The 19,691-nt window shown below is 39.3% G+C and overlaps 1 long non-coding RNA gene across 8 annotated transcripts in view; it reads left to right on the top strand.

Moving 5' to 3' along the window:
• LOC145676569 (uncharacterized) overlaps positions 1-19,691 on the top strand; it is a 245,540-nt gene that overhangs the window by 12,620 nt on the left and 213,229 nt on the right. Inside the window, exon 2 of one of the 8 annotated variants that reach the window (XR_014129412.1) lies at positions 15,585-15,809. The exons of the other annotated variants lie outside the window; for them this stretch is intronic. This is a non-coding gene — a long non-coding RNA (uncharacterized LOC145676569). Of the gene's footprint in view, positions 1-15,584; positions 15,810-19,691 lie in introns of those variants that run through there. 8 annotated transcript variants of the gene reach the window in all.

Genomic DNA, 19,691 nt, shown 5'->3' on the forward strand with positions numbered 1-19,691 from the left:
CGTTAAGTGTAATAGGCATACATCTATCCAAACCATCACACAGGAATTCCAAACTGCATCAGGATCCACTTCAAGTACTATGACAGTTAGGCGTGAAGTGAGAAAACTTGGATTTCATGGTCGAGCGGCTGCTCATAAGCCACACATCACGTAGGTAAATGCCAAACGACGCCTCGCTTGGTGTAAGGAGCATAAACATTGGACGATTGAACAGCGGAAAAACGTTGTGTGAATCACGGTACACAATATGGTGATCCGATGGCAGGGTGTGGGTATGGCGAATGCCCGGTGAACGTAATCTGTCAGCGTGTGTAGTGCTAACAGTAAAATTCTGAGGTGGTAGTGTTATGGTGTGGTCGTGTTTTTCTTGGAGGGGCTTGCACCCCTTGTTTTGCGTGGCACTCTAACGGCGCAGGCCTACATTGATATTTTAAGCACCTTCTTGCTTTCCACTGTTGAAGAGCAATTCGGGGATGGCGATTGCATCTTTCAACACGTTCGAGCACCTGTTCATACTGCATGGCCTGTGGCGGAGTGGTTACACGAACATAACATCCCTGTAATGGACTAGTCTGCACAGAGTTCTGACTTGAATCCTATAAAACACACGTGAAGAATAGGCTGCCATTCCCCAAGAAACCTTCCAGCACCTGATCGAAAGTATGCCTGCGAGAGTGGAAGCTATCATCAAGGCTAACACAACACCATATTGAATTCCAGCAGTACTGATGGAGGGCGCCACGAACTTGTCATTTTCAGCCAGATGTCCGGATACTTTTGATCACATAGTGTATGTTTCAGTTTTGAAGATTTTTGTACTATCTCGTTCTTGCAAGGAAACTTCTTTTTGAATATTTATTCGTTGCGGAATTAACGCGTATAATTTTCTCTCGGCATATCAGTTGTTGAGTGCACCATTTGAAAATGTGTAGTCTACAATGTGAGAGATAAATGAAAGAAAATATTTAATTTGAAATTGAAGGTGCTGTATGATCATATCATGTATGGGAATTTTCTTGAAGTAAAGTATTGATGATCGTCTTTGAGAAAAAAAATACAGTACTTTCTTTCTTAGGTAGAGAAATGCTCTTTCGGCTTTTAGAAGAGATTTTCGTAGTGCCGCACCATTCTTTTGGAAGAAAACATCAAGCAAGAGGCTGATGTCCAATTTTTGAAGTCGAAACCTTGATATAAAGACGGCAGTATTTACTTTAAACTATTCAATTCTATTAAAATGTGCAAGTTTAGGAAGTTTATTGCTTGGAGTTTAGCGTTCCTTTTCAACACTACGGCTATCAGACGTAAACCTAGAAATTAAGGTGTAATTCGAACCGTTGTAATACGTTGAAATTTCAAGGCTCCCTTGCCGGTAGTCGAACCCGAGATTCCGTGCACCGCGCGTGTTAACAACTTGGACCACCGGAGAAGGCAAGTTTAGAAAGTGTTTGATATAGCGTGAATATGAACTTTCTGCGAAACTTATTGATTTAATTTCCGCAGATGTGATGAAATCTACCCTGTAATACGATCGCTTTTCCGTTCCGTGTAGGCAGATGGTGTGTTGAATGACGTAAAAGTGAGGATAGCCATGAGAGAAGTTGTTCTGCTTGCACTGAATAAGTACCACTTGACGCTTAAACAGTGTATGTCTTCTGTCTGGAGTTAGCGAGCAGTAAAAATCTGAGAAGTAGAGAATGCGGATACTGTCTGTTACGTCCTTACTCTTTCGGGAAAGGAAGGTCATGTGTGGCCCAAGTGACCTACATTCTAAAGAATGTTAGCTTATTGGATGTTTTCTGACTAGTATGGACTGTAGGTACGAAATGATTTCGTTCTAGTAGTGATTTTTAATTCTAATATTAACTGCAGTATGATGATTATACTTCTGTTTTAAGAAGTAGTTTTGTGTAGAGAGTTTTGAAAAGAAAAAGGAAAGTTAGAAGAGTGAAATGTGTATAGTTCGACAAGAATGACTTGATCGTTGGGTCCATTAGGATTATAGCTAAATATATCATAATAAACCGTTACATAGTCAAGTAAAGCTAGAAATGATTCTTTATCACTTGGTGGGAGTAGGTGTCAATACAGCGTTATGTTAGTTCGGTGGTTCCCAATTACTTTAGAGTTACTCTTCTTATTTTTATGGCAAGATACGGACCCTACTTCTTTAAATAATAGGTAGATACCAATAATAAAATCTTTTAAATTATGAACCTTCTTTTTATATTATAAAGATATAGCACATGGCACGTACATACCGAGGTCATTACATACCCATTTTTTAAATATAAATTATGAGATATAAATAATGGCATGGACCCTCTAAATTTGTCACCTCTATTGTCCGCGGACCACGAATTGAGAAAGGATGTTAGTTTATAACTGCCTGCTATTTCAACATCACAGACATAAAAATAGGTGTACCTCTCCCTCTCGATGAAAAGTGAGACTGTTACAGTCTACCGCAATCGTTTGTTTTTATGTAGAACTGTATTTGTAGTGCCAAGAAGGGACCTTCACTGAATGATAGTAATTTTACAAAATACTAAAATTAATGTCACGTTATTGTGGCAGAATGGTGTACTATAGCATTTATGAACTCTGCCGGCGATCGCAAAATCTGTCTGATGCGGTTCGAATCCCGCTAAAGGCATGGGTGCTATAGAATACCTATTATAATTCATTTCTAATCGTCTCGTTTAGCTCAAAGGCATAATCTTGGGACGTAAAATTAAAAAGAAGTAGAACCAATAGAACCATTGTATTTATTTATTTTCGATAAAATAAATTTTCAGAGAAAATTCACATAAAGACTTAAGCGAGAATAACTTTTTTTAGGGCATTTAAACTTAACCTGCTGTGCCTTAGAATCCGGGATATACAGATGGTGATCAGAAAAATGGAAACACCTGAACGAAATTGCAACTTACCAGATTACTATGGTGTCGGGCCACCTTTCGCCTTCAGAACAGCCTTGATGCGACGTGGGATGGCGGCATAGAGGTCGTGAATGGTAGCAAGTGGAATTTTACACCATTCCTCGTGCAGGGCATCGGCCAGGGGATGGAGGTGGAAATCGTCGCCGGAGTCGTGTTTCCAAGACGACCACAGATGTTCTTCAATTATGTTGAGATCTGGGGATTGGGCGGGCCAGGGGAGGTGTTGAACTTCATCCCGATGTTCCTCAAACCACACTGCAACAACGCCAGCTGTGTGAATGGGTGCATTATCATCCTGGAAGATAGCGTCATTGTCCGGGAACAACATCCGGACCATAGGATGCAAGTGGTCTCCTAAAATTGCGACATAATCGTTGGCAGTGATTCGTCCGCTAAGTGTGACTACAGGACCCAATGAAAACCGTGATATGGCGGCCCACAGCATCACCGAGTCGCCGCCATGTTTCACAGTTGGGCGGAGACACTGCAGATCATAAGCTTCTTTGGGCGTTCTCCACACATAAACACGGCCCGTGGTTGGGAATAGGGTGAAGGATGACTCATTCGACCATATCACACGTTTCCAGTCCTCAACGGTCCAAGTTGCATGGTTGCGGCATCATTTGCGGCGTGTGAAAGCGTTATGGTCCCTGATGAGCGGTTTGGCCCGTGCAACACGACCCCGTAAGTTCATGTCATGTAATTCGCGGCGGACTGTGATTGTTGAAACAGGGTGGGGGAGGTGCTGATTGAGTTCCTCCGTTACTTGCTCCGCAGTGGCACGACGGTTCTGCGTGACAATGCGCTTTAATCCCCGGCGTGACCTGTCACTCATGATTTTCTTCCGCTCACTGTTCCGTTTCCCCGATGTGGTTTTCCCGTGTGTTGTGTAGGTCGTCATCACCTTCAACACTGTCCCACGCGACACACCTAACACAGTAGCCACTGCCGTCACACTCATTCCACATAACCGCGCACCAACAATTTGCCCTCTTTAAAAATCTGAGAGGTCTCCTATTTTACACTACCTCCGTCTGCTGCAGCCACTGGACACTGCTGTTCCACTGCGCCTGACGTAGTATGGAGACCGACCTAACACACCACCACCAGCTGTCCGGCGCTGCGGGCGCCACGACACCACTGCCAACCCATACATCTGACGTGTTGCCAACTACAGGTGTTTCCATTTTTCTGATCACCATCTGTATGTTATTACCGGGTTTTCCCATAAGTAATGTCGTGTTTTTGCACTAGGAGGAAGAGAACGATAAACTGAAACACTGCCATTGGTCAGGGAGATAGTCTCCATCGGACTTCATAGTACTGCCACCTGTTAACCAGTTGTTGAGTCCCCCGCTGAAAGAAGTCACCGGTTTTGGAGGCAAAGAACTGGGCCACTATTCGTCACATCATCCTTGTCTTATAGTTTTCCTGGGGGGGGGGAGCACGGTGGCTGAGTGGTAGAGTGCTGAGTGGGATCCCTGGTTCGACCCTCAAGTAAGTTTGTAGTAGGCGTCGTGTTCGTTGGTTTTCTTGTTGCTTCCGTTTCCTACCACAGTCTCATTCCATAGATTCTTCCATTATCATTCACTTGCCTTAATCATCCGTCTCCCTTAGCTTAAAAGCCATAATCGTTGGACATTTAACTGAAAGATTTAATTTCATCTTGCAGTTTTCTTGGAAATGTGATTTTGCAGGCAGCGAAAAAGACTGTAATCTATTGGTGCAGAATCTGCTAGAAAGACCGAGGGATTTTCTCTCAGCCACATTCTTCGATTCTTTGATTGCCGTATGTGGACACGCGTTATCACTGTGAATGAATACATCCTTGCGATGAACCAGAGCAGGACGTTTCTTCAGCAATGCAGTTTGTAGGCGTTCCAGCTTCTGACAATAGACAACTACATTGATTATCTGGTTACATGGCAAGAACTAGGGATGAATTATACCACGGATATCCCAAACACTCAGCATCACTTTGGAGGGGGGAGAGCTCCTGTTTTGGAATAGTTTCTGTGCACTCCCACCTCTAGATGCTTACTGACGTGTAATGTTATGGTAGAGGATCGACCTTTCATCCCCTGTCACCATTTTGTCCAGAAATGGCTCATGTCTGTTACGGGCGAGTAAGGAACTTCAGATGTCTACTCCCTTCTGCTTCTGTTATGGCGTCAACGTATGGAATATATATTGACCAAATTTTGACACGTACTGAAGTTCTTTCACATGTTGAGGAACGACTGAATGAGTGTGACATGGAGTTTGCTGACCAGTTCAACAGTTTGCATAGAATTTGCCACCGCTACTCACAGGGTATCATTATCCGGCTGCACAGGTACTCCTTCTCGTGGCTTATCGTCGAGATTAGTGTTTCCAGACCGAAATCTCTGAAACCATTTCTGGCACTTCCACACACACATCCACAGTACCCTGACCATATACAAGATTTGATGTTTCGTGTCGCTACCTGAATGTCCCTGGTGAAAGTCACACAGGATGGTATGCTGTACTTGGTCCTCCGACACTGCCATGATCAAACTCACGCCAAAATTCCAAACCATGGAATAAGCGGTTATCCATCGACACATTTTGCACTATCAAGTAAGTGTCTTATATGATACGTACTGTCTACACTGTTCTCTCGTCAGATGGCGTCGTTGCATCGGTCATCGAAAACATTACATTACTTAGATAGGATGAGCTGATACAATGAAAAGAATCTGGAATAACTAGGCGTAGTAGGTCTCTCTGTGAATGTTATATGTGTATCAAGCATATTATATAGAATTACATAGTCCTGTCATAAATTCTGTTCTCACATAAAAACCGAGTTCATATCAACAAAAATAATGTTAAAAAAAGGAACTTTATCATATTTATTCATCAAAGTATAGCAACTTGAGAAACTGAGGCTGTTTGAAATGCTTTATCCTATTCCTAGTACAAAGTTTTAAACTTTCGGAACACGCGTCTACGAAATCACGCACGATTTTAAGGGATAAAGGGTCATGGTTGAAATTGTACATCGAAGTAACATTTAGTACAGGTCACCCACTTTAACTCATACTACAAACGATTAGCCAGAAGTTAAAAGATGTGAACTCTCAGCTGGCCTATCCGCACAACAAATGAACACGGAGACATTGTTTGCGAATCACTTTTGTATTGTTTTGTCTTCGTTCGCAGAAGGTGAGTTCTACTGGAAAGCCCAATGCCTACTTTAAAGAGCTGTTATTAAGGAGTTTAATTACACAGTGAACAGATCGTATTGATTCACATTTGCCAATGTTTTATCCTTTGTCCACAAAAGTGGAAATATTTAACTTACTTTCCACTACACCATTACTGAAGCCTCTTGATGGCATCTATGAATCCTCTGTGTAACTTCAGTAGCTTCTTTAAAACTTCGCGCAGGGATCCAATCATTTTGGCGGTGGCAAGACTTCTGTTTCGAGAATACCTTTTCATCAATGAAAGCGGTCTGACGATAGCAGTTTGCAACGTACCGCAAGCAAGAACTTGGATTTTCATTCTGTCATCCTCATGCGAGTTCCAAAGGCTGGATTCTATGGTGATAGGCATTCCAAGATAATCGCGAATGAGACACGACACTATTGTGGGGATGTTTTAATCTTTCTGGATATGATAATCTAGTTTCGCACATAATTTAGAGAGAATCCAGCCTTAACTTTTGAGGCCTGTAGGATTTGCATAGTAATGGTCTGCCAGATTTTTGTATTTTTGTAATTCTATTAAAATTGTTTCTAACCGTCCTGATGTATGAGACGATGTCTTACTATCAAAAGGGGCCTACACTCATTCGTGTTCGTGTCAATGTGAAGATTGATCTTATTTTACTTGCTGTAATATTACAATTTATTAGGATCACATAGCGAGACATACAGTATTGTGTTGTTAGTACGTCCGTCCGTCCATTATTCCGCACGATAACTCTTGAACGAATGCGAATTTTTAAACTCTGTTTTATGCAATAGATAGCGAGAATATTATTTCATTCGGAGTTCATAGTCGTGTTAATCTGTTAACATCTTAATGAGCAACGGTGACTAACGGTTGTCATCTATAGCTCATATCCCGTACATGTAAGTAAATTTTTCAATTCTGCACTCTGCAAGAGATAGCTAGAACGATTATGTCTGGTAGTTCGTTAATTGAGTCATCCGTTAACATCTTATTCTAACGGATAACTGCGTCTTTACGTCTGACCGTTACTCCACGTAATTACTGTTGAAGGTAAACGATTTTTAAAATCCCTTTTGCAGTAGATAGCTAGAGCGATTACCTCGGCCGAGTTCATTGATGGAGTCAAGTCGTTAACATCTTAACGAAGACTTACGTCTGTCCGTTGCTCCACACAGGTAACTCTTGACAGAAAGTGAATTTTTGAATTATGATTGGAATAGCTAGAGCGATTGTCTCGACTAAGTTCGTTAACGGAGTTATTTTCTTAACTTCTTAACTGGTAACGGTGACACGTCTATCCGTTACTCGACACGATGACTTGCACGAAAGCAAAGTTTTGAATTATGTTTTTTTTTTGCAAAGATAATAGAAATGACGCGACTCGCCGTTAGGTGGCTGCAGACATCTTCCAACGGTTGACCTAGGAAGTTGAAACTAATAGTGCGTGATCCTTTTTACTGTTAGTTTTTTGATTGAATGTTATTTCTTTCTTTTCTAGCTAGATATGTTTTAATTTACTATTTTGATTTACAACTAATTTACATATATTAATACACAAATAGTTACCAAAACAATAAAAAAAGCTGGAACTGGAAACATCAGATATGTGGGTTGACAACGGTCAGGCGGCGGACACTGCGCCAGGCTCTTTGTGGTATGTTACGGCAAACACCGTAACACGTGAGGAGCAGTAGAAGGTAGTATACAGTGAACTGAGCAGACAGTGATAGTGTAAAATGGGTGACCTCTCAGATTTCCTAAGAGAACAAATTGTTGACTTTCTATTATGTAGTGCGAGAGTTACGAATGTGTTAAGCTAGTGGGTGTATCGCGAAGGACAGCGCGTAGGAAAGGTAATGACGGCCTACAAAACACTTGGCAAAACCACACCAGTGAAGAAGAACAATAGTCAGAAGAAAATCCATGTTTGGCGTACACTCAAACAAGCGTATGATTCGCAATGCCTCCGCCCATCCGTGAAACATGACTACGGATCTGTTATGGAGTATCCTGGTTTTCAGTGACTTCTATGCTGATATTTACCAATCGCATTACTGCTCGTAATTGTGTCGCCATTTTGGGAGATCATGTGCATCCTGTAGTCCAAATGTTGTTTACAGTCAATGACGTCATATTTCTGGATGTTTCAGGATAATGTACACATTCACGTTGCTACGTGGTTTGAGAAACATTGGGATGAGGTTTAATATTAATTCCTGCACCTGAACATAATTATTCCGTTAGACTTCCGCTTCGATTCTCTGAAGAGAAGGGGCCGCGGTGGCTCAGTGGTAGAGCGTTCACCTCTGGTGCTAGGGGTCTCGGATTCAAACCCTGCTCTCGCCAAGTGAACTTTGTGGTGGACAAACACCGTGTGCGTGGGTTTTCTCGGGGTTCTCCCGTTTCCTCCCACTTTCTTCATTCCACCATTTCATTCATTACTCATTATCACCGTCTCCTTTAGCCTCACCGGCATAACCGTGGGACGTAAAACTCAAAATTTCATTTCATTTCATTTTTCTCTGAAGAGAGTGATGCACTCGGAATTCTGTAATTCTATTTGTTGCCATTCACGATATCTATGAATGCATTCTAAGCCTCATCAGAGTTGTTCTAAATGCAAAACGTGGCCACATTAATCTGGTAAGTTGCACTTTCTTGAGGTGTTTCTCTGTAGAAGGTGTTTCTCTGTATAACAATTTCTGTATAAGGTATAGGTTTGTACATATTATTTTGTTAACATTTTAATATATTTTTTGATGTGCAGGAAATTGTCGCTTTTTCTTTCTGATATGCATGTATCACAATATGGCAGGAAAAGATTTTCCTTGAGGTTTTGATTTGTAGGTATTAGTTTTTCTGCTTCATTCAATACTAGAAAATACCCAGTAGCATTTTGAATTGCAGATTTGGATAATTTCAAAAACAAATCGCCATGCAAATGCGCCAGCGAGGAAATAAATACATGTGGAAATTCTTCACGGTGTGTTAGAAAAATCCAAAATTCTATAACATTTTTTTTTTTTCAGAAATACGGGGCGAGGGGATGATGTAAAAAGTCAATCTGAAGTCCAGAGGATTTAATGCAAGAACATTGATGTGGGATCAGCTGGTGGTGGAGTGGTGGATCTGCGATTCATGTAAAAGAAAACACACACACACACACACACACACACATATACATATATATATATATATATATATATATATATATATATATATATATATATATATATAAAATGCAGTCATGCAAAACTGACGTAATTCAATAAGAGGCAAAGTAGCATCTTAAAAAAAAAAAAAGTAGTATCAGAAAAGTCATATTATAAATTGATTTGTTTATTTTTCGCTGGCACGGTAACTCAGTGACAGAGCGCTTACCTCTGGTGTGTGGGATTCCTGGTTCGATCCCCGATCAAGTAAGTTTGGGGTGGACAACATCATGTACGTGGATTTTTCTCGGGGTACTCTCGTTTAGTTCCACTCTCATTCCACCAATTCTTCCATCATCATTCACTTGCTTTAATCGTCGTTTGCCTTACACTAACGGGCACAGTCGAGGGACGTTAAACTGAAATATTTCATTTCATTTAGTTTTTGTTTATTTTTGATCAAATTAATGTTTAGACTTTCAAATTATGCTATGCATAAGTGTCGAAGTCTTATAGAACAGCCATGCTCGTGCATCTGTCGACAGGTGTTGAGCAAAAACGGTAATATCGAGAAGCAGTTTGTTGCAGTTGATTCAGCGTTCCAAGGATAGGTTCCGTGTCGTCCACTTACCACTATTCAAACCGGAAAGATTCGAATTATCCATTTCCGGTTTCAACGTTTATCGCCCTACAACGAAAACACTAACAGATAGCGAGAAGCGTTTTTTTTTTCTTCTTTTTTGCAAACGATTCAGCGTGTCAAGGTAACATACCATGACTTTCAGCATACAGCACCAAAGCAAGTGTGGTTCAAATTTAATATTCCGGTTTCAATACTGATTTCCACAGAGCAAAGAGGGTAAAAGTTATCAAGTTTCAGTTTTCTGCAGTCGATTTAGAGTCCCAAGAGTAAGTTCCATCTCCTCCGTTAACGCTGTATTCAAACCGAAAGTGGTCCAAATTAAGGAAAAAACGATCATAATATGCCTTCTGTTGGGAACACCATGTCAAAACAGTGGTGTCAATCATAGTACTGAGTGTAACATCCTTATTTTCTGTGGCGACGTACGTCAGTGAAAGGGATGCTTACCGTTGTCACACCAGTAAATGGTGCTCTAGTGGAAAGTAAAGAAAGTAATAATATAAGACATGAATTGGAGTGGAAATTCTAAGAAAATTATGAACGACACAGACGAACAGGAGGTGGGAACTTATTAAACTTTCCATGCATCATACTACAGTAGTAGTAGCATACCGCGAACAGGAAACTTCTAAGGAACCATTGGTTATGGATAGGGCTCGGAAGTTGAAGACCTAAAACTTGCCTAAAAAAGGGCCTATAAAAAGACGTAAAAATAAGACCCAATTTAATAATATAATGCTCAAGAAATACAAGCTTCTCGTACTGTTAACGGTCTATTTTTCTTTCACAAACTGAAATACAAACTAAAACAAGAGAAGTTCCCCACACTCATCCCCCCTTGTTGGAGGACTTGTTTTTTCATTCATACTCTTCATTTTACGTTTCTTTGACTTTGGGCTGCAGTCACTGAAGAACTTATGCGACCTTTCAACATTACCTTGGGATGTATAGTGGCGGACATAAGTCTTTGACAAGGTAATGGCGACTGCTTTCAAACAAATGCCGAGTATGAGAATTAAATCTGTCATATCTGTAGTTTCCTGTGGAGAAGAAGCAAACATGAACCAAAGGTTTAAGAACAACTCATGTTATTAATAGGCCTATAAACTTTGGCGAAGATTATTAACTTATATCATCATAAAAGACATACGAAAGACTTTTTGAAACGAAGAAAAATAACATACAACTTTGAAATCGGAGGCAAAGAAACCTAACGTAACCAGACTAAAGACGAATCATTAAGAGCGTAGTGGTCGTGGTTCAGTGGTCCAGGCGCGTGGCCGGCTATCTGGAGGTTCTTGGATCGAATCCACGTCGGGCATTTTTTTTACTTTATGAATTTTGATTGATTGGCGATGACACACGTTTTATTATATTCAAATATTTGAAAACACGGATGTTTCAATACTTGAACTATCAAATCTTCAGGAATAATAATAATATCGGAGAAGATTAAAAATTAGAAACTTATTATCGCTCAAGTCATACCATTACAAGCAAAATCGTGATATTAGGCAAAAAAAAAAAAAAAAAAAAAATCGGTTTTGTTTAATGTTGACCATGAGGAATTTCTCATCTCGATTCTAAAACAAACCAAACAAAATCAGTATGAGACTTAACATTTTACATTCGAGACGGGACATGAGGAGTTTCTCATCTCGATTCTAAAACCAACCAAACAAAATCAGTATGAGACTTAACATTTTACATTCGAGACGGGACATAAGGAGTTTCTCATCTCGACTAAAACAAACAAACCAAACAAAATCGGTATGATACTTAACATTCTAAATTCACCTCCGGTGCTTGGGGTCCCTGGTTCGATCCCAGCTCGCGCCGTGTGGACTTTGTGGTGGACAAACACCGTGCTCGTGGGTTTTCTCGGGGTTCTCCCGTTCCCTCCCACTCTTCATTCCACCATTTCACTCATCTCTCATCATCACCGTCTCCTTTAGCCTAACCGTCATATCCGTGGGACGTAAAACTTAAAAAATTCATTTCCAATATTTTATTAAGGATGAAACACTGATTTCGGTCATGATAAAATATTATAATTCAGAGAATTCAAGTTTAAATTAAAAAAAAAAAAAAGACAAAGTATCTCCGAAACTTATCTTTATTATATTGTGTTATTCTCGTTGTACAGTTATTTCCAGTAACCTTGAACGACAGGGACACGAACACAGATACATCGAGGACATTTAATATTTTAAATGCTCTCCCACCGGGAATCAAAACTGAGACCCCGTCTACTGAACTATCTGATGGGTGGGATACCTGGTTCGTTGCCAAGACAAGTAAGCTTGAGACGGACAACATCCTGGGTTTTCTCGAAACAGTCCCACTTTCTCATTCCACCAAATCGTCTATTATAATTCACTTGCTTCAATCATAGTCTTCTTCAACCTAACAGGCATAATCGTTGGACATTAAACGTAAAGATTTAATTTTCAACCTGTTAACCGAAACCAATCCGAAGCGAAAAATAGTTGTATTTTCTATTGCTCATTAACGTGTTTTCACAAAAAATATATAGAAAAAAACATGGGGAATCGTAATTCCATTCAAAAGTGAAGCAGCAGTCTCATAATACCTTAACCTAAAACGAAACAACTACATATCGTTTGGAACTTTTCCAAAATATGTACGGATTTTCTGAAAAGTGCCAATCAGAGTTGGAGTGGGTCAGTAGGTCAAATGGGTCGTGTTTTCTGAGTGTGAGTAGGTCGTGGGTCAACAGCATGTGACCCATTGCGACCCACCACGCACCGACCCACTCTGCTCACTGCTTGTAAACAGCATTTTCTGAACAGCATGTTTAACACTCGACCCTAGCCATATAAACTAAAAACACGTTTCTGATTGGTTGCAGTTTGCGTTTTTTTTTTTTTTTTTTAGATATGTGTAAGCGAATGTTTAATCACTTGTCCCCCCCCCTAGCATATTTATGGCCCCTCTAAACCTCTGTGGCTGGTTGCGGGTCTGGTCCAAACCTTCTGGTGTATGTAATTTTTATTATAGTTTTAATAGAAGAAAATTGTCACTTTGTTGGAGTTGAAGAAGAAAATTGAAAAAACAGTTGAGGTAAAATTTATATCATGGCAGTCAAGGTGGAACAAAACGAGCCCTGTGGGGCTTTCAAACCGTTCCTCCTCCTCCTACTACTACTACTATTACTACTACTACTTCTTCTACAATGGAATCGTATAGCAAAACTGCACGCGCAACGTAAGTAAATCACTTTTTTGGGTATTATTTTTTATAAAAATAGAAAAAATTCCTTGGCCCGGGTTTGAACGCACGCCAAAAGCAATTATAATTACTAGCACATTGCGCTAGTACGCACGGCCACGAAGACCGCCGGTAGCAGTTATTTGATTTCTGCTGTACTTATATATGCTACGTGGCTAGAAACTGATAACTGCAACTAAGCAGATCCGCGTATTTATTTCTTATGAATAGGGTCGAGCGTGATTTAAAAATGTTTCTCAACACTGGTGAATGTGTCTACGTTTTACTTTGAAGGCCTCCATTTCCCTTTTTCATTTGTTTCTGTTCACTTACCTGAGATGAGTATCTCTAGGTGAAAAAAGAACTTTAGGCATTTTTGGATATTGATATTTGTAATTGTAATAATAGCAATAGGACTTATACTACTACTTGGATTTCGAGACTTACACGGGAGGGTCCATCAAGTTGTCGCTAAAATCTGATTGCCACATAACACATCATTGAACAAACTTCCAATTAAATACTGAGATTTTGTTTTACTGATTCCAATATGTACTCTGTGGGGCAGAAACATGGACATTATGTAAAAGCAATGAAAAAATGGAGGCTTTCGAAATGTGGGCATGGAGAAAAAAGGAGAGAATTAGCTGGGCTAAACGGAAAACGAATGAGAAGGTTAGAAATAGTAGCAGTAGGGGAGAAAAGAAGAATTTTATATGTAATTAAGAGGAGGAAGAGGAACTGGTTGGGTAATTGGCTAAGGAGAAACTGTATTATGAGGGATGTGCTAGAAGGTATGGTGGAAGGAAAGAGACGGGTGGGGTGGAGGAGACTAGTTGAAGAAAGGTATTAAAACACAAAATTGCTGCGTGTGTCAAGACGAAGAGATCAGCGGAGGACCACCGTACATCGAAGCTTCTCAGTTGCAGCAAGTGACCTGCTAATAGTGACAGAATATCTATAATGGTGATGATGATATGTTTAGCAATATTGGCCCAAAAAGAAAGAGAAAAATTAAAATAATAATGATTATAATCAAACCTCTTAATATTCTAGAATAGTTTGAGTGAAAACTGAAAACGACTCAACTGTTTGTTTTTCGTGTATACTCAATTTATATAAATACATTTGATCTATATTTGAAATACAAAATAACGGCACCAAACTCAAAATTATTCGAAATAACTGTACAAAATTACTCTTACTTGTGAATATAGATTATTTATTGTTGTATAATGGGATATCGCTCAATCCTTGATGTGTCGTATACCTAAGGAGACAAAGTTATATTGATAAACAATTATTCAATGTATAAGCATCCGGTCATGAAATCAAGCATACGGTCACATGCATTAAGTTTTTGCCAATGTCATGAAAATGTTATTTCGATATTAATTTTTGTGACTACACGTTAAAAGTTTCCAACGGATGCTTGAGCCTCGGAACCAAGGCCATACCCATGTAATCGGCAGCTATGGTGTACGGAATTGCCGTACAATACTAAATTTCTTTCTAGTTTTGGAAGAAGAAACCACTAATATGTTTTTAAATGAAATGAAATATCTAGTTGAACGTCCCACGATTATGCACCGAGGCTAAGGAAAATGATGAGAAATAAATGAAATAGTGGAATGAAGAAAGTAAGAGGAAACAGGAAAACTCACAGAAAATCCACGCACATGGTGTTTGTCCACCAAAACAGCTCACATGGCCCAAGCTGAGATCGAACCACGGACCTCATGCACCACAGATGAACGCTCTACCACTGAGCCGGTACTTGTGCAAGACTCTTGGGCAAGAGTCTTGGTCGTGGTCTTGTATTGGGATTCCTGGTCTGGTCTTGCATCCAAGACTTGCGCTCATCACTATCAGCCGCGCAAAGAGCACATTGTTTCAATATTTTTAATAAGGGTTTATGTTAACTGGTGTATTATTATTACTATTATTATTGTCTCCTGCAACAGACGTAAACGTGTTTTATTTAGTACGCACCTTTGGCGTGGGAGATCCGGGTTCGATTCCCGGCGAGAGCTCATGTTCGGATTCCACGTTAATCAGTAGGTTCACGTCTCATAGCCTCGCTGCTGAAAGGGACGTTAAACTCAAGTCCAAGTCCAAATGTTTTATTTTCTGAATGATCATCGGTAGGCACAAATGTTACTAAGAATTGATAGGTATTTCTTAAACAATATTATTTCCTCCAACTTTTTTTCGTGTATAAACTAGCAAGTACTCATTTTGTGTGTTGTTGATTTGACATTTTCATGAATCCGGTGACGCTTTCATCTATAAAAAGATGTTCTCAAATTGTGTTGTGATTACATGTGCAATGTGTAAAGAACCCATGTATATGAGACTTTTACCACATAATCTAACATAATCGTCAAAAATAAAGTATTGATTTTGTGTTTGCAGATCTTCACTGTAATGTTTGATGCTAGACTAGAACAAGGCATTTAGCAACCCAATGCATGTGTCACATCGTGATGCATGTTCTAGAAAATAAACAATTGAGTGTTGACATCCGATTCTCTTAGAGCGGAATAACCATTGGCACATGATGTGATGAGAAGTATGTGCAGTATATTGAGATTCATGAATATCAAATTCAGTGAGAGGATCCCTATGGCGGGTTAGTGCTATCAGTATAGATTATCTTTTACGAGATTTTAATCTCACATCATTTTTTGTGTGTGTGATTGTGAACTCGTTACTGGGATTATCATGGACATTGTATTTTTCATATTCATTAAAAACTCAATCCATATAAATGACTGATGATGGTGTAATTTGGTCTACATGAATATATATATATATATATATATATATATATATATATATATATATATATATATATATATATATATATATATATATATATATATATATATATATATATGTGTGTGTGTGTGTGTGTGTGTAATTGCTTATATGTTTCTTGTAGCAGATACTACACAAAAATTTGTAACAATCCCGTAATCCATTTGGTTGGAGATTTTATATATATATATATATATATATATATATATATATATATATATATATATATATATATATATATACAGGGTGATTCAATAAGAACGTACCAGGCCTATATCGCAGCTAATGCTGCACGTAGAGCCTTCAAGCAAAAAATTGCATTACCAAATCGTATGTGTAGAATACAATAAAAATAGTAACGAGACCAGTGGCGTCTCGTGAATACCTCCAACGGGGGCAACTTCAAAATTTGAAATGGAAGGTGTTATACCTGTTGGAATCGTTCGAAAGGACATTAAATGGCATGCAACTTTTAGAGGACAAACTTTGTCATATCCTTTCCCATTTAGCCGCTAGAGGCGTTGTTGCAGACTTGTTGAGTTGAGTTGATTTTGAGTTTAACGTCCCGTTCAGCAGTGTGGCTATATGAGACGTGGACCTACTGATTAACGTGGAATCCGAACCACATGAACTCCCGCCGGGAATTGAACCCTGGTCTTCCACGCCAAAGGCGCGTACGCTAACCGCTTAGCCACGAAGGAGCTGTTGCAGACTTGTGTCTTGACTAGTCGTAGCAGGCCTTTATATCAGCTAATAATGCACATAGAGCCGTAAAACAAACAATTGAACTACCAAATCGTATGTGTAGAATGCAGTAAAAATAGTAGCGACACGAGTGGCGTATCGTGAATATCTCCAACGGGAGTCATCTGCAAAATTTGACATGGAAACAGGTTGGTTGTGCCTCCATTGAAACAAGCGCACAATTGGAGAAATGTCGAGAGGAAACACCTTGGCATATTTCTTCCTCGTTGGCAGCAACACGGTCGCATTTCTAGGTGAAAGTCAGAAGGTGCGAGGGTGTTTCCTGTCGACGTTTCTCCCATTTTGCGCTTGTTTCAATGGAGGCACAACCAACCCCTGTTTTCATGTCAAATTTTGCAGATGACCCCCGTTGGAGATATTCATGATACGCCACTGGTGTCGCTACTATTTTTATTGCATTCTACACATACGATTTGGTAGTTCAATTGTTTGTTTTACGGCTCTTTGTGCATTATTAGCTGATATAAAGGCCTGCTATGGGTAGTCAGATACAAGTCTACAACAACGCCTCTAGCAGCTAAATGGGAAAGGATATGGCAAAGTTTGTCTTCTAAAAGTTGCATGACATTTAATGTCCTTTCGAACGATTCCAACAGTTATACCACTTTCTATTTCAAATTTTGAAGTTGCCCCCCGTTGGAGGTATTCACGAGACGCCACTGGTCTCGCTACTATTTTTATTGCGTTCCACATATACAATTTGATAATGCAATTTTAGAACTGTATGGATACCAGTAGTAAATAGTGATTATCGCTGTAGTGTATATGTGTTTAGTATAATAGGATCCCTAAAATACGAGGAGTAGTCACGAAGTTCGTATTATCATCAAGTAGGTATGGAACTGCGTCTACGAGATTTTATGATGTACTTAGTTCTCTAAATAATGAAAACCAAAAAGGCGATACACATCTTCCAGCGGTTGACCAATTTCCGAATACACTAATTGTAGAAGTCGGCATTTTGAGTTTTGGAGAAAACCTCCACATATTCATCTTCACGTAAACCCCGATAATGAAGCATACATACTTCAGTTGGAAGGAAAGAGTTCTGGGTGCCAAATTGGGGTTATGGCCGGTGACAAAGCGCTAGCAAATGTCATTGTCTCTTGAACAGAATTGGCTGATCCATTGTTTACATCATCCAGACTTTCTTTTTCTCAAATCTGATTTAAATCACTCGTTAAATAGAACAACACGTTTATTGTTTATATATATCCACTTTGGCAATCGCCAACTATGCACTTTGGCTTCATCAGACACTATGTCATATCCTTTTCTCAGTATTCCAGGGTTATCCATTTTGATAATGCCCATATCTGTCGCAGGAGTAGGTCGCAATATTATTTCCAGATAGTTTAGACTACGTGGGTATAATCAGTCTTGGTAACATGCCATCTTGAAATCTTTTTTAATATCACCTTCCCAGATGCATGTTACAATTTTGCTCTCTTGGGAGCGAGGCATGTGTTTTCTTTGCTTACTAATTTTCCTTGTTTCAGAAGTCGTAGTAGTACATTCCACTTTCATAGTGATTAACCGCTCGTAGAATCGTCCTGGTACAGCATCAACATTTCCTGAAAACCCCTACAGCTCTGCTTTCTTTGGCATTATGTGAGTAATGTCGGAACTCTTGGACGGACACTAGTCATTTGCAAATTATTGTAGATGATGTCGAGAGCGGGTCCGTTACTAACGTTAACCTTCATGACGTGAGTGATAATCTTATAGGAATCTGCGAGCAGTAGGGCCTCCGTTTGCGCAGTAATGTTAGTTCCTCACAAAGAGATGGCTGGTGACTTCGCAGTTTGTCTTGTGCACTTGTTCGCTTTTCAAGTTCCCATACACTTTTAACGCTCTCATATGCTGGCACACCCTCTTTATAGATCGTAATTATCTTAGCGCGAATATCCTCCAAATTCTAGGTAGTACAAGAAAGGCATCATCATACAAAGCTTTTCTTTCTCCATGAGTAGAGCTTTCGTAAATTTGTACCCAAGCGGCATCCAGTGATATTACGTTAAGTATCTCACTTCGCATAGAGACCTGAAAGAAGCTATTACACAGCACAATACATTAACCAGCCTAAACATTGTCAACACCTGCGATTAGTTAAGCTCTACTGAATATTAGAAATTTTGCACATTAAGAGCATAATATTGTTTCATAGTCGTAAAGTAACAATTAGTACAATAAATACTCTTACTATTAAAATATATGGTAACTCCATAAAATTTTACAAACGCAAGCAAACGAACAGAACCGTGAAGAACACGTCTAACACCCTCGTTATTACTTGTCTGTCCCAATCCTTTCTTCTACTAGAAACAAATGTCAAACGTAGCAAACGCTACCCCGTAAACAACTGGTTGTCGGTCAAAAATCAGTTCAGATTCTCGTTTGTAGGAAGATTCTTTCTAGCGTAAATTAGTGTGACACAATACCTCTTTCTATTTAAAAATACTGTGTAATTTCAAATATGCAGAATTCAAGATGGCTGCCATGATATACACATAATCATTCAACGCAGGTTTTTTTTTTTTTTTTTTTTTTTTTTTTTTTTTTTTTTTTACCAGTACCAACTTCCAACATTTGTCTTTTCTCTGGTCACGCCTCTCTGTGTTACTGTCCTGTCGTGATACATTTTTCTGTTAGATACTTATGCAAACATATCGCTCCTTAGCTCATAAACGGATGACGATGCGTAAAAAATTAGGTCGCATTTTAATTTCTAGGAATGTTCAAGCCTAAATTGAAATATACCCCTTTCTTTCTTTCTTTCTTTTCTTTTTTTTAAAAGATATAATGTGGTATGTGATATTTTTAACATGTGTATGAATTGTTCAATTCAAAATTGATTATCTTGAATCTAGTTGTCTTGTTTTGAAATTGTATGCCCTGATGTAATCTCTTTCTTTGCCAAACCAAAGGCCGTGGAGT

The sequence above is a fragment of the Thermobia domestica genome, chromosome 2 (assembly GCF_964235325.1).
Source record: "Thermobia domestica chromosome 2, izTheDome1.hap1.1, whole genome shotgun sequence".
In the NCBI taxonomy this organism is placed as follows: Eukaryota; Metazoa; Arthropoda; class Insecta; order Zygentoma; family Lepismatidae; genus Thermobia; species Thermobia domestica.